Source organism: Ascaphus truei, chromosome 6 (assembly GCF_040206685.1).
Source record: "Ascaphus truei isolate aAscTru1 chromosome 6, aAscTru1.hap1, whole genome shotgun sequence".
In the NCBI taxonomy this organism is placed as follows: domain Eukaryota; kingdom Metazoa; phylum Chordata; class Amphibia; order Anura; family Ascaphidae; genus Ascaphus; species Ascaphus truei.
In genome coordinates this window covers 24,482,800-24,492,433 of record NC_134488.1, presented here as the reverse complement: position 1 = coordinate 24,492,433, position 9,634 = coordinate 24,482,800, and positions in this window count along the sequence as shown.

The window sequence follows — 9,634 nt, the reverse complement described above, 5'->3', positions numbered from 1 at the left end:
ACAATCTCATACACTCTCATACACTCTCATACACTCTCATACACTCTCCTTAACACTCTATGTTCTGGGTTGTGACTCTTCCTCTTCAATTCAATGACAGCTGCAGTGCTAGAGGCGAAGAGGTCCAGGAGGTTGGTTCTGACACAAGGGATACACAGTGCACCAGACGGAAAAGCTCCCCCACCCAAATGCTCTCCACCAGCACGTCCACCACCAAGCCCACCACTAAGCCCTTTGACCTAGGAACGGTCACACTAATAACCAGTCACCTAACCCCCACAGCAAGAAATACAGTGCCCAACGCCAACATCAACACCACCAAGCCACCAGGTGGCGCTGCAAATTGGGGTGAGTGAAAGATAACCGATTTCACCTACTGGGGATATATTAAAATGACCTTATTTTCTACAACTGTCAGGCAATAAACAGGAGCTGAGATAGAATACATGGAGGGGGAAGGGCCGGCTTGATGGCGGTGCCATTGGTGCGACTGCACCTGGCCCCTCACTTACAGAGAACCGGCGCTCTACCACAGCCCAACTTCCAGCATTACAGTTAGTCTGTACTTGGGAGCTGGCTTTTATAATGGTCCAGCGCTGGCTATTTTACATCAGGATGATCCTGCCCTGTATGGTCAGTTTTTACTGCCACAGATTTTTTGACTGAGCTCCAGAGGTGATATCTATCTCTCTCTCTCGCACTCTCTCGCACTCTTTCTCTCTCTCTTTTGCACCCTTTCTCTCTCTTTTGAACTCTTTCTCTCTCTCTCTTTTGCACTCTTTCTCTCTCTCTCTCTTGCACTCTTTCTCTCTCTCTCTCTTTTGCACTCTTTCTCTCTCTCTCTCTCTCTCTCTTTTGCACTCTTTCTCTCTCTCTCTTTTGCACTCTCTCTCTCTTTTGCACTCTTTCTCTCTCTCTCTTTTGCACTCTTTCTCTCTCTCTCTTTTGCACTCTTTCTCTCTCTTTTTTTTAACTCTCCTCCCTGTCTCTTGTTTTGCTGGCCTAGGGTTCCTGCCTTTTGTTCTAATTGGAGTGATCCTGCTTTCAGTCTGCACTGGAATCATTGTAATGATAACTGAACAGATTAGCAAGAAAAACCGCACCAAAGGATTCCATAGTAAGTGCTGATCTCGCGCCAGCTGCCAGGGGATGCACAGCCCAACCTGACCTTTCCTGGCAGGAAATTCTCTAACTGAATGAGCCAACCTCTGCTTGGTATAATTATAATTATTGGTTTACACTATTTATTCATGTCTTTCAAAACACTAACACAAGAATCCTTATTATCAGGGCCCAACAAACTGGGCCAAAACTCACTCGCCCCCCCCCCCCCCCCCACTGCCAAAACTCACTCGCCCCCCCCCCCCACTGCCAAAACTCACTCGCCCCCCCCCCCCCCCACTGCCAAAACTCACTCGCCCCCCCCCCCCACTGCCAAAACTCACTCGCCCCCCCCCCCCCACTGCCAAAACTCACTCGCCCCCCCCCCCCCCCACTGCCAAAACTCACTCGCCCCCCCCCCCCACTGCCAAAACTCACTCGCCCCCCCCCCCCCACTGCCAAAACTCACTCGCCCCCCCCCCCCCCCACTGCCAAAACTCACTCGCCCCCCCCACTGCCAAAAGTCATTCGCCCCCCCCCCCCACTGCCAAAACTCACTCGCCCCCCCCACTGCCAAAAGTCATTCGCCCCCCCCCTCCCACGACACATACCTGCGGCGGGGTCCGGTTGCGGGGTCCTGACGGAGTGTCCCGGCCTTCTGCTGTCTTGTCGCCTTTAAAATCATGTTTTTCTCCTGCAGCACTATTCAAAATGGCCGTCCGGCGTCATATGATGCCGCGTTGCCATGGCAGTGGGACGCTGTGACGTCACGACGTGCTGCGTAACATGGTAACACAGCCATTTTGAATAGTGCTGCAGGAGAAAAACACGATTTTAAAGGCGACAAGACAGCAGAAGGCCGGCCGCCAACAGAAATCATGGGGCCCGGGACAAATGAAAGGAGCAGGCCCCCCCCTAACCCATAGTGCCCCCCGCCACCAAACCCATAATGCCCCCCCCCCGAACCCATAGCGCCCCCCCATGAACTCATATCGCACCTACCACGAAAAAATATTTTTTAGCGCGCAATTTTTACTTAACTGTTTTCTTATTGTGATACAGAAAAAAACATTACAATGCAACCTGTTTATTTTTATATTTTCAACAAAAGACAGGTGACTGCCTGTCTGGGTGGGTGACTGCCTGTCTGGGTGAGTGAGTGGGTGCGAGAGTGAGTGGGTGACGGAGTGAGTGGGTGATGGAGTGAGTGGGTGACGGAGTGAGTGGGTGACGGAGTGAGTGGGTGACGGAGTGAGTGGGTGACGGAGTGAGTGGGTGACGGAGTGAGTGGGTGACGGAGTGAGTGACTGGGTGTGTGAGTGACTGGGTGGGTGAGTGACTGGTGGGTGAGTGACTGGGTGGGTGAGTGACTGGGTGGGTGAGAGAGTGAGTGACTGGGTGGGGAGAGAGTGAGTGACTGGGTGGGTGAGAGAGTGAGTGAGTGAGAGAGTGACTGGGTGGGTGAGAGAGTGAGTGAGTGAGTGACTGGGTGGGTGAGAGAGTGAGAGAGTGACTGGGTGGGTGAGAGAGTGAGAGAGTGACTGGGTGGGTGAGAGAGTGAGAGTGAGAGTGTGACTGGGTGGGTGAGAGAGTGAGAGTGAGAGTGTGACTGGGTGGGTGAGAGAGTGAGAGAGTGACTGGGTGGGTGAGAGTGTGAGAGAGTGACTGGGTGGGTGAAAGAGTGAGAGAGTGACTGGGTGGGTGGGTTAGTGACTGGGTGGGTTAGTGACTGGGTGGGTGGGTTAGTGACTGGGTGGGTGGGAGAGTGCGTGCGTGGGTGGGAGAGTGCGTGTGTGGGTGGGAGAGTGCGTGCGTGGGTGGGAGAGTGCGTGCGTGGGTGGGTGCGTGCGTGCGGGGGAGAGTGCGTGCGGGGGAGAGTGCGTGCGGGGGAGAGTGAGTGCCAGTGACTGGGTGGTGGGTGACAGTGACTGGGTGGGTGGGTTAGTGACTGGGTGGGTGGGTTTGTGACTGGGTGGGTGGGGAGAGTGCGTGCATGGGTGGGAGAGTGCGTGCGTGGGTGGGAGAGTGGGTGTGTGGGTGGGAGAGTGCGTGCGTGGGTGGGAGAGTGCGTGCGTGGGTGGGAGAGTGCGTGCGTGGGTGGGAGAGTGCGTGCGTGGGTGGGTGCGTGCGTGCGGGGGAGAGTGCGTGCGGGGGAGAGTGCGTGCGGGGGAGAGTGAGTGCCAGTGACTGGGTGGTGGGTGACAGTGACTGGGTGGGTGGGTTAGTGACTGGGTGGGTGGGTTTGTGACTGGGTGGGTGGGAAAGTGCGTGCGTGGGTGGGAGAGTGCGTGCGTGGGTGGGAGAGTGGGTGCGGGGGAGAGTGCTTGCGTGGGTGGGAGAGTGGGTGCGTGGGTGGGAGAGTGCGTGCAGGGGAAAGTGCGTGCATGGGTGGGAGAGTGCGTGCGTGGGTGGGAGAGTGCGTGCGTGGGTGGGAGAGTGCGTGCGTGGGTGGGAGAGTGCGTGCGTGAGTGGGAGAGTGCGTGGGTGGGAGAGTGCGTGCATGGGTGGGAGAGTGCGTGCGGGAGAGAGTGCGTGCGTGGGAGAGTGAATGCCAGTGACTGGGTGGTGGGTGAGTGACTGGGTGGGTGAGAGAGTGAGTGACTTGGTGGGGAGAGAGTGAGTGACTGGGTGGGTGAGAGAGTGAGTGAGTGAGAGAGTGACTGGGTGGGTGAGAGAGTGAGAGAGTGACTGGGTGGGTGAGAGAGTGAGATAGTGACTGGGTGGGTGAGAGAGTAACTGGGTGGGTGAGAGAGTGACTGGGTGGGCGAGAGAGTGAGAGAGTGACTGGGTGGGTGAGAGAGTGAGAGAGTGACTGGGTGGGTGAGAGAGTGAGAGAGTGACTGGGTGGGTGAGAGAGTGACTGGGTGGGTGAGAGAGTGAGAGAGTGACTGGGTGGGTGAGAGAGTGAGAGTGTGACTGGGTGGGTGAGAGAGTGAGAGAGTGACTGGGTGGGTGAGAGTGTGAGAGAGTGACTGGGTGGGTGAAAGAGTGAGAGAGTGGCTGGGTGGGTGGGTTAGTGACTGGGTGGGTTAGTGACTGGGTGGGTGGGTTAGTGACTGGGTGGGTGGGAGAGTGCGTGCTTGGGTGGGAGAGTGCGTGTGTGGGTGGGAGAGTGCGTGCGTGGGTGGGAAAGTGCGTGCGTGGGTGGGAAAGTGCGTGCGTGGGTGGGAGAGTGCGTGCGTGGGTGGGAGAGTGGGTGCGGGGGAGAGTGCGTGCGTGGGTGGGAGAGTGCGTGGGTGGGTGGGAGAGTGCGTGCGTGGGTGGGAGAGTGCGTGCGTGGGTGGGAGAGTGCGTGCGTGAGTGGGAGAGTGCGTGGGTGGGAGAGTGCGTGCGTGAGTGGGAGAGTGCGTGCGGGAGAGAGTGCGTGCGTGGGAGAGTGAATGCCAGTGACTGGGTGGTGGGTGCCAGTGACTGGGTGGTGGGTGACAGTGACTGGGTGGTGGGTGACAGTGACTGGGTGGTTGCCTGGGGCGGGAGGTGGGCTCGGGGAATGCACAGGAGGTGGGCTCGTCGGGCGCACGGGAGGTGGGCAGCTGGGGGGGGCGAGATGCCGGGCGGCTGCAGCATCCTCCGCGGCTGCTGGGTTGGCGCGCGGGAAGTAAGCTCTGGGGGCGGGGCGCAAGGCTGGCAGGCGGCTGCAGCATCCCCCGCGGCTGCTGCATGGGGCAGGAGGCGCACACGGGGGTGCAGGGTTGGCGCTTCCCCGCCCTCCGTCCCACGTGGGGATCGAGGAAGCGAGGGGGAATGGAGAGAGTGACTGGGTGGGTGAGAGCGTGAGAGAGTGACTGGGTGGGTTAGTGACTGGGTGGGTGGGTTAGTGACTGGGTGGTTGGGTTAGTGACTGGAGAGTGCGTGCGTGGGTGGGAGAGTGCGTGCGTGGGTGGGAGAGTGCGTGCGTGGGTTGGAGAGTGTGTGCGTGGGTGGGAGAGTGCGTGGGTGGGAGAGTACGTGCGTGGGTGGGTGGGAGAGTGCGTGCGTGGGTGGGAGAGTGCGTGCGTGGGTGGGAGAGTGCGTGCGTGCGGGGGAGAGTGTGTGCGGGGGTGAGAGAGTTCGTGCGGGGGAGAGTGTGTGTGGGTGGGAGAGTGCGTGCGGGGGAGAGTGCGTGCGGGGGTGGGAGAGTGCGTGCGTGGGTGGGAGAGTGCGTGCGGGAGAGAGTGCCAGTGACTGGGTGGTGGGTGCCAGTGACTGGGTGGTGGGTGACAGTGACTGGGTGGTGGGTGACAGTGACTGGGTGGTTGCCTGGGGCGGGTGGTGGGCTCGGGGAATGCACAGGAGGTGGGCTCGTCGGGCGCACAGGAGGTGGGCAGCTGGGGGGGGCGAGATGCCGGGCGGCTGCAGCATCCTCCGCGGCTGCTGGGTTGGCGCGCGGGAAGTAAGCTCTGGGGGCGGGGCGCGAGGCTGGCAGGCGGCTGCATCATCCCCCGCGGCTGCTGCATGGGGCAGGAGGCGCACACGGGGGGTGCAGGGTTGGCGCTTCCCCGCCCTCCGTCCCACGTGGGGATCGAGGAAGCGAGGGGGAATGGAGCGAGCCGGGCCGGGGCAGGGCCCACAGGCAGCAGACAGGACACCCTGGGGGACCTCGGCTCTGCGCATGCGCAATCGCCGCCATATTTTTAAAAAAAAATGTTAAAAAAAATATATAACGGCAAGGGCCCCCCTGACTCACAGGGCCTGGGATGCCCATGCCCTTTGTCCCCCCCTGTTGGCGGTCCTGCCTGCTCATTATAGCAAATCAAGCAGGGTGTAGAAGACGAGGCACAAGCGTTAGGAAAAAAGTAGTAGCTGGACACAGGCACAAAAATCCTTTATTGACGGCACATTAAAAACAGCAACAAGGAAAAGAGTCCCCTCTGACACGTTTCGTGCGACATGCGCGCTTTATCAAAGCAAAATGCATCAGAGGGGACTCTTCTTGTTGCTGTTTTTTAATGTGCCGTCAAAGGGTTTTTGTGCCTGTGTGGAGCAGTCCAGCTACTACTTTTTTCCTAAAGCTTGTGCAGCGTCTTCTACACCCTGCCTGTCTGGATACCTCAAAGACTGGAGCACGCTGACGGTTTAACCCCTAGGTCGCCTATTGAGTGAGTACACTTTTATACTGCTTACCCATCAATGCTTTATTCTCTAACACTAGCCCACCAAGCACATTACAGGTTAACTTTTTTGGTGCCATATGGATCGGGCCAGTTGAACCTGTGGGCGGAGTGTATATTGTGAGACTGCATTTTACATATGTTACCGTCTGGGACTTATTCTCTTAAGAAGATGATATTGGTATCTGCCTCTGGATAGCATCACTTGGGGGTATTACTCCTACGCCTCTTTGCCCATTATAACAAATAGCAATTTTGTACGCAATGAATAACAATACGCAAACAATATAAAGATCAATAGCTGAAGTGTACAAATGCAGCGTATTTGTTCATTTGTTCACCGTGATCCACAGCTTGCTCACACCTAGAGTAAAGCATTGAAGCCCGTATTCAAAATGCCGAGAAGCGGTTTCTCAGTAGAGATGGGCGAATTTTTGATGGCGCATTTGGATCCGCAGCAGATCGTCCGGTTCCTTTGGTCGGCAGATTTCAGCGGATCCATCTCAAAAAGGGCAATTTCACTTTTGGCGGATTTAAAAAAAAATGATTATTACCAATACACTCCGCGGATTCTGCAATCCGTGGACAGAATCCACTCCGGATTTGGGTTCTACAAATCCGTCCACGGGTAGTATCCAATTGGCGGTTTTGATGAACCCGCGTGGATTAAATCCGACCCAAATCCGTTTGTGGATTTAACACCACGAAACTGATTTTTGGGTTGAAAATGCGACGGGAAAAAAACCAGGAATCGGATATGGGCGGTTATGGGCGGATATAGGCAGATATGGGCGGATATGGGTGGATATAGACAGATATGGGCGGATATGGGTGGATATAGACAGATATGGGCGGATATGGGTGGATATGCTAATCTCTATTTCTCATTATCATAAAAATTATTATTGCTCAAACGTTCCTGAGAACGGAGAAGCTATTTCACCGTATATTGAATAGGTATACAAATATACAAAAAATGCAATGACCCGGCGCTTCAGGCTACAACAATACCCCAGTCCAATGATTAGTCCATATGGATATGGAAAGTTCTTTTGGCAGAGACCCCGTGGCAGCTTTCACTTAGCAATAAGCTTATTATTCACATATTGTATTTACACTTTATATATTTTTGCGCTGAGTTATAGGGTATATCTTTTTTTAGTATATTGAATAGGGGTTTATTTTAAATCCACCGAAGCAGCCAATTGGGTCATTTTCGTCTGATACACCCCATTGAATTCTACGGGGATTTTCAGCTCAAACAGCCGCTTTGGTGGATTTAGAATAAGCCCTCGAGAGTGCGAAGTTAGTGATTATATTTCTGCTTGCTCAATTCTTGGTTTGTAATGTTGAGCAAGTAGCTTTATTTCTCCCATGAACACCGTTTGATAACCAGCTCTTTGTGACTTAAAAGGTTTGCGTAAAGGTTTATGGCCGCGCATAGCTCACCTGACACACGTCGTGCTGTGTAACAGGAGAAAATAAGTGATCGACATTAACCCTTTGCTGTTAGAGGCCAGCAAAGCATTGCAAAGCAATGAGTAAAGACACTGACTCTGCAAACAATGACACAGGGTGGGAAGCAGGAGAACCTAGTTCTATTCCCGGTGTTGGCTCCTTGTGACCTTGTGCGAGTCACTTTATCTCCCTGTGCCTCAGGCACCAAAATCATAGAGTTTAAGCTCATCTGGGCAGGGACTGTGTCTGAAACATTCCTATGTGCTGCGTACCCCGCGCTGTACTGTCATTGTGACGCGCTGAGTCCCTTTGGGAGAAAAGCGCTATGTGAAACAAAGTTATTATTGTTACTTCACCTTCCATGCCAGCTGGGACTGGAGCCCATTGCCCGATACTGTATTACAGGTCATGCTGGTAGCAAAAGAGCATTTACAGTAAATGTCAGAATAAAGACTTCCTCCGCTTTTCCTCAGCCATGCCACACATCACACACGCGTGTTCTAGCAGTGGGTTAACATGTTTAGTCCTAATGAGTGTTGACATGTCCCGTTGTTGTCTTCATTTCTCCAGGAGGCCAAAGGTGCAGACTGCCGGTCCAAGAAGAGAACACGAGTTCAGATTCCAGCCTTGCCAAGCAGTGTCCGGCATGAGGCGTGCCTGGAAATCTTACCACAAGTCTGTCAGACTCCTATTCTTACCGCTGGCATCCAGCGACTCATTGTTGCACAGGGAACATTCAAGCACTGAAGTGGTTCATTTTGCAACCTGCACTTGACAGACAGAAGAGGAAGCCTTGCAATAGTGTAATGGTTACATGTACCTTAAAGTGGCATTTATTGTTTTTTGTTTTTACATAGCATTGAAGTAGGGGGGGTCTCCAGAGCTGAACCCTATTCATTTCACCTCAGGGGACCCCCTGCTTCTGGAGACACCTCCCTACAGGGTGCCGGTAGCCACCCTGGCTCGCTAGCTGGGGTTAACGTAATGGCCGCTTTTCAATGGTCTTCTGGGTCAATAGGAAGCTGTGACATCATCCGGTGAGTCTTCCTATGGGCCCGCGCGACGTGGGAGCTTGAGACGTGCAGGAGATGCCTCCACCCCCTTCGGAAGCGGGGGGGGGGGGGGGGTCCCGGAGCTGAAATGAATGGGGTCCAGCTCTGAAGAACCACTGCTTCAATCCTATGAAAAAAAATAAAGAATCACTACTTTATCTCACCCTATAAAATTGGAACAGCTTGTAGATCATTGATACATAGACATAATTACAGTATAGGATACTTTTAGCTGCACTAACAAACATCAGATATAGGTATTGCTATATAGATGAACTTTGATAGATTAATGCAAAAAAACGCACTAAACGCACGTTATCTCTGGTATTTTTTTCAATAGCGCTGCTATTAATAGAGCGCCAAAGCTAATGGCAAAAGTAACGCCTGCTACATTTGTAGTGTGAACAACTCCCGGGCATCTTTACATCAATTGTGGGTTGTCCTAAAATGTATCACACGATTGTGGGATGGAACGCGGAGTACAATTACAAGCAGATGACAGAATACTTGCACTGCCGACCTCTTGTAATACCACACCCCCTACTTCTGGAGGGGGTAATACCATACCCCCTACTTCTGGAGGGGGTAATACCACACCTCCTACTTCTGGAGGGGGTAATACCACACCCCCTACTTCTGGAGGGGGTAATACCACACCTCCTACTTCTGGAGGGGGTAATACCACACCCCCTACTTCTGGAGGGGGTAATACCACACCTCCTACTTCTGGAGGGGGTAATACCACACCTCCTACTTCTGGAGGGGGTAATACCACACCTCCTACTTCTGGAGGGGGTAATACCACACCTCCTACTTCTGGAGGGGGTAATACCACACCTCCTACTTCTGGAGTGGCCACGTCTGGTCCTCAAGATTTTCCATTTTCTTATTGCCAAGGACAGTATATTTAGGCTGACACCTGATTAGCATTAA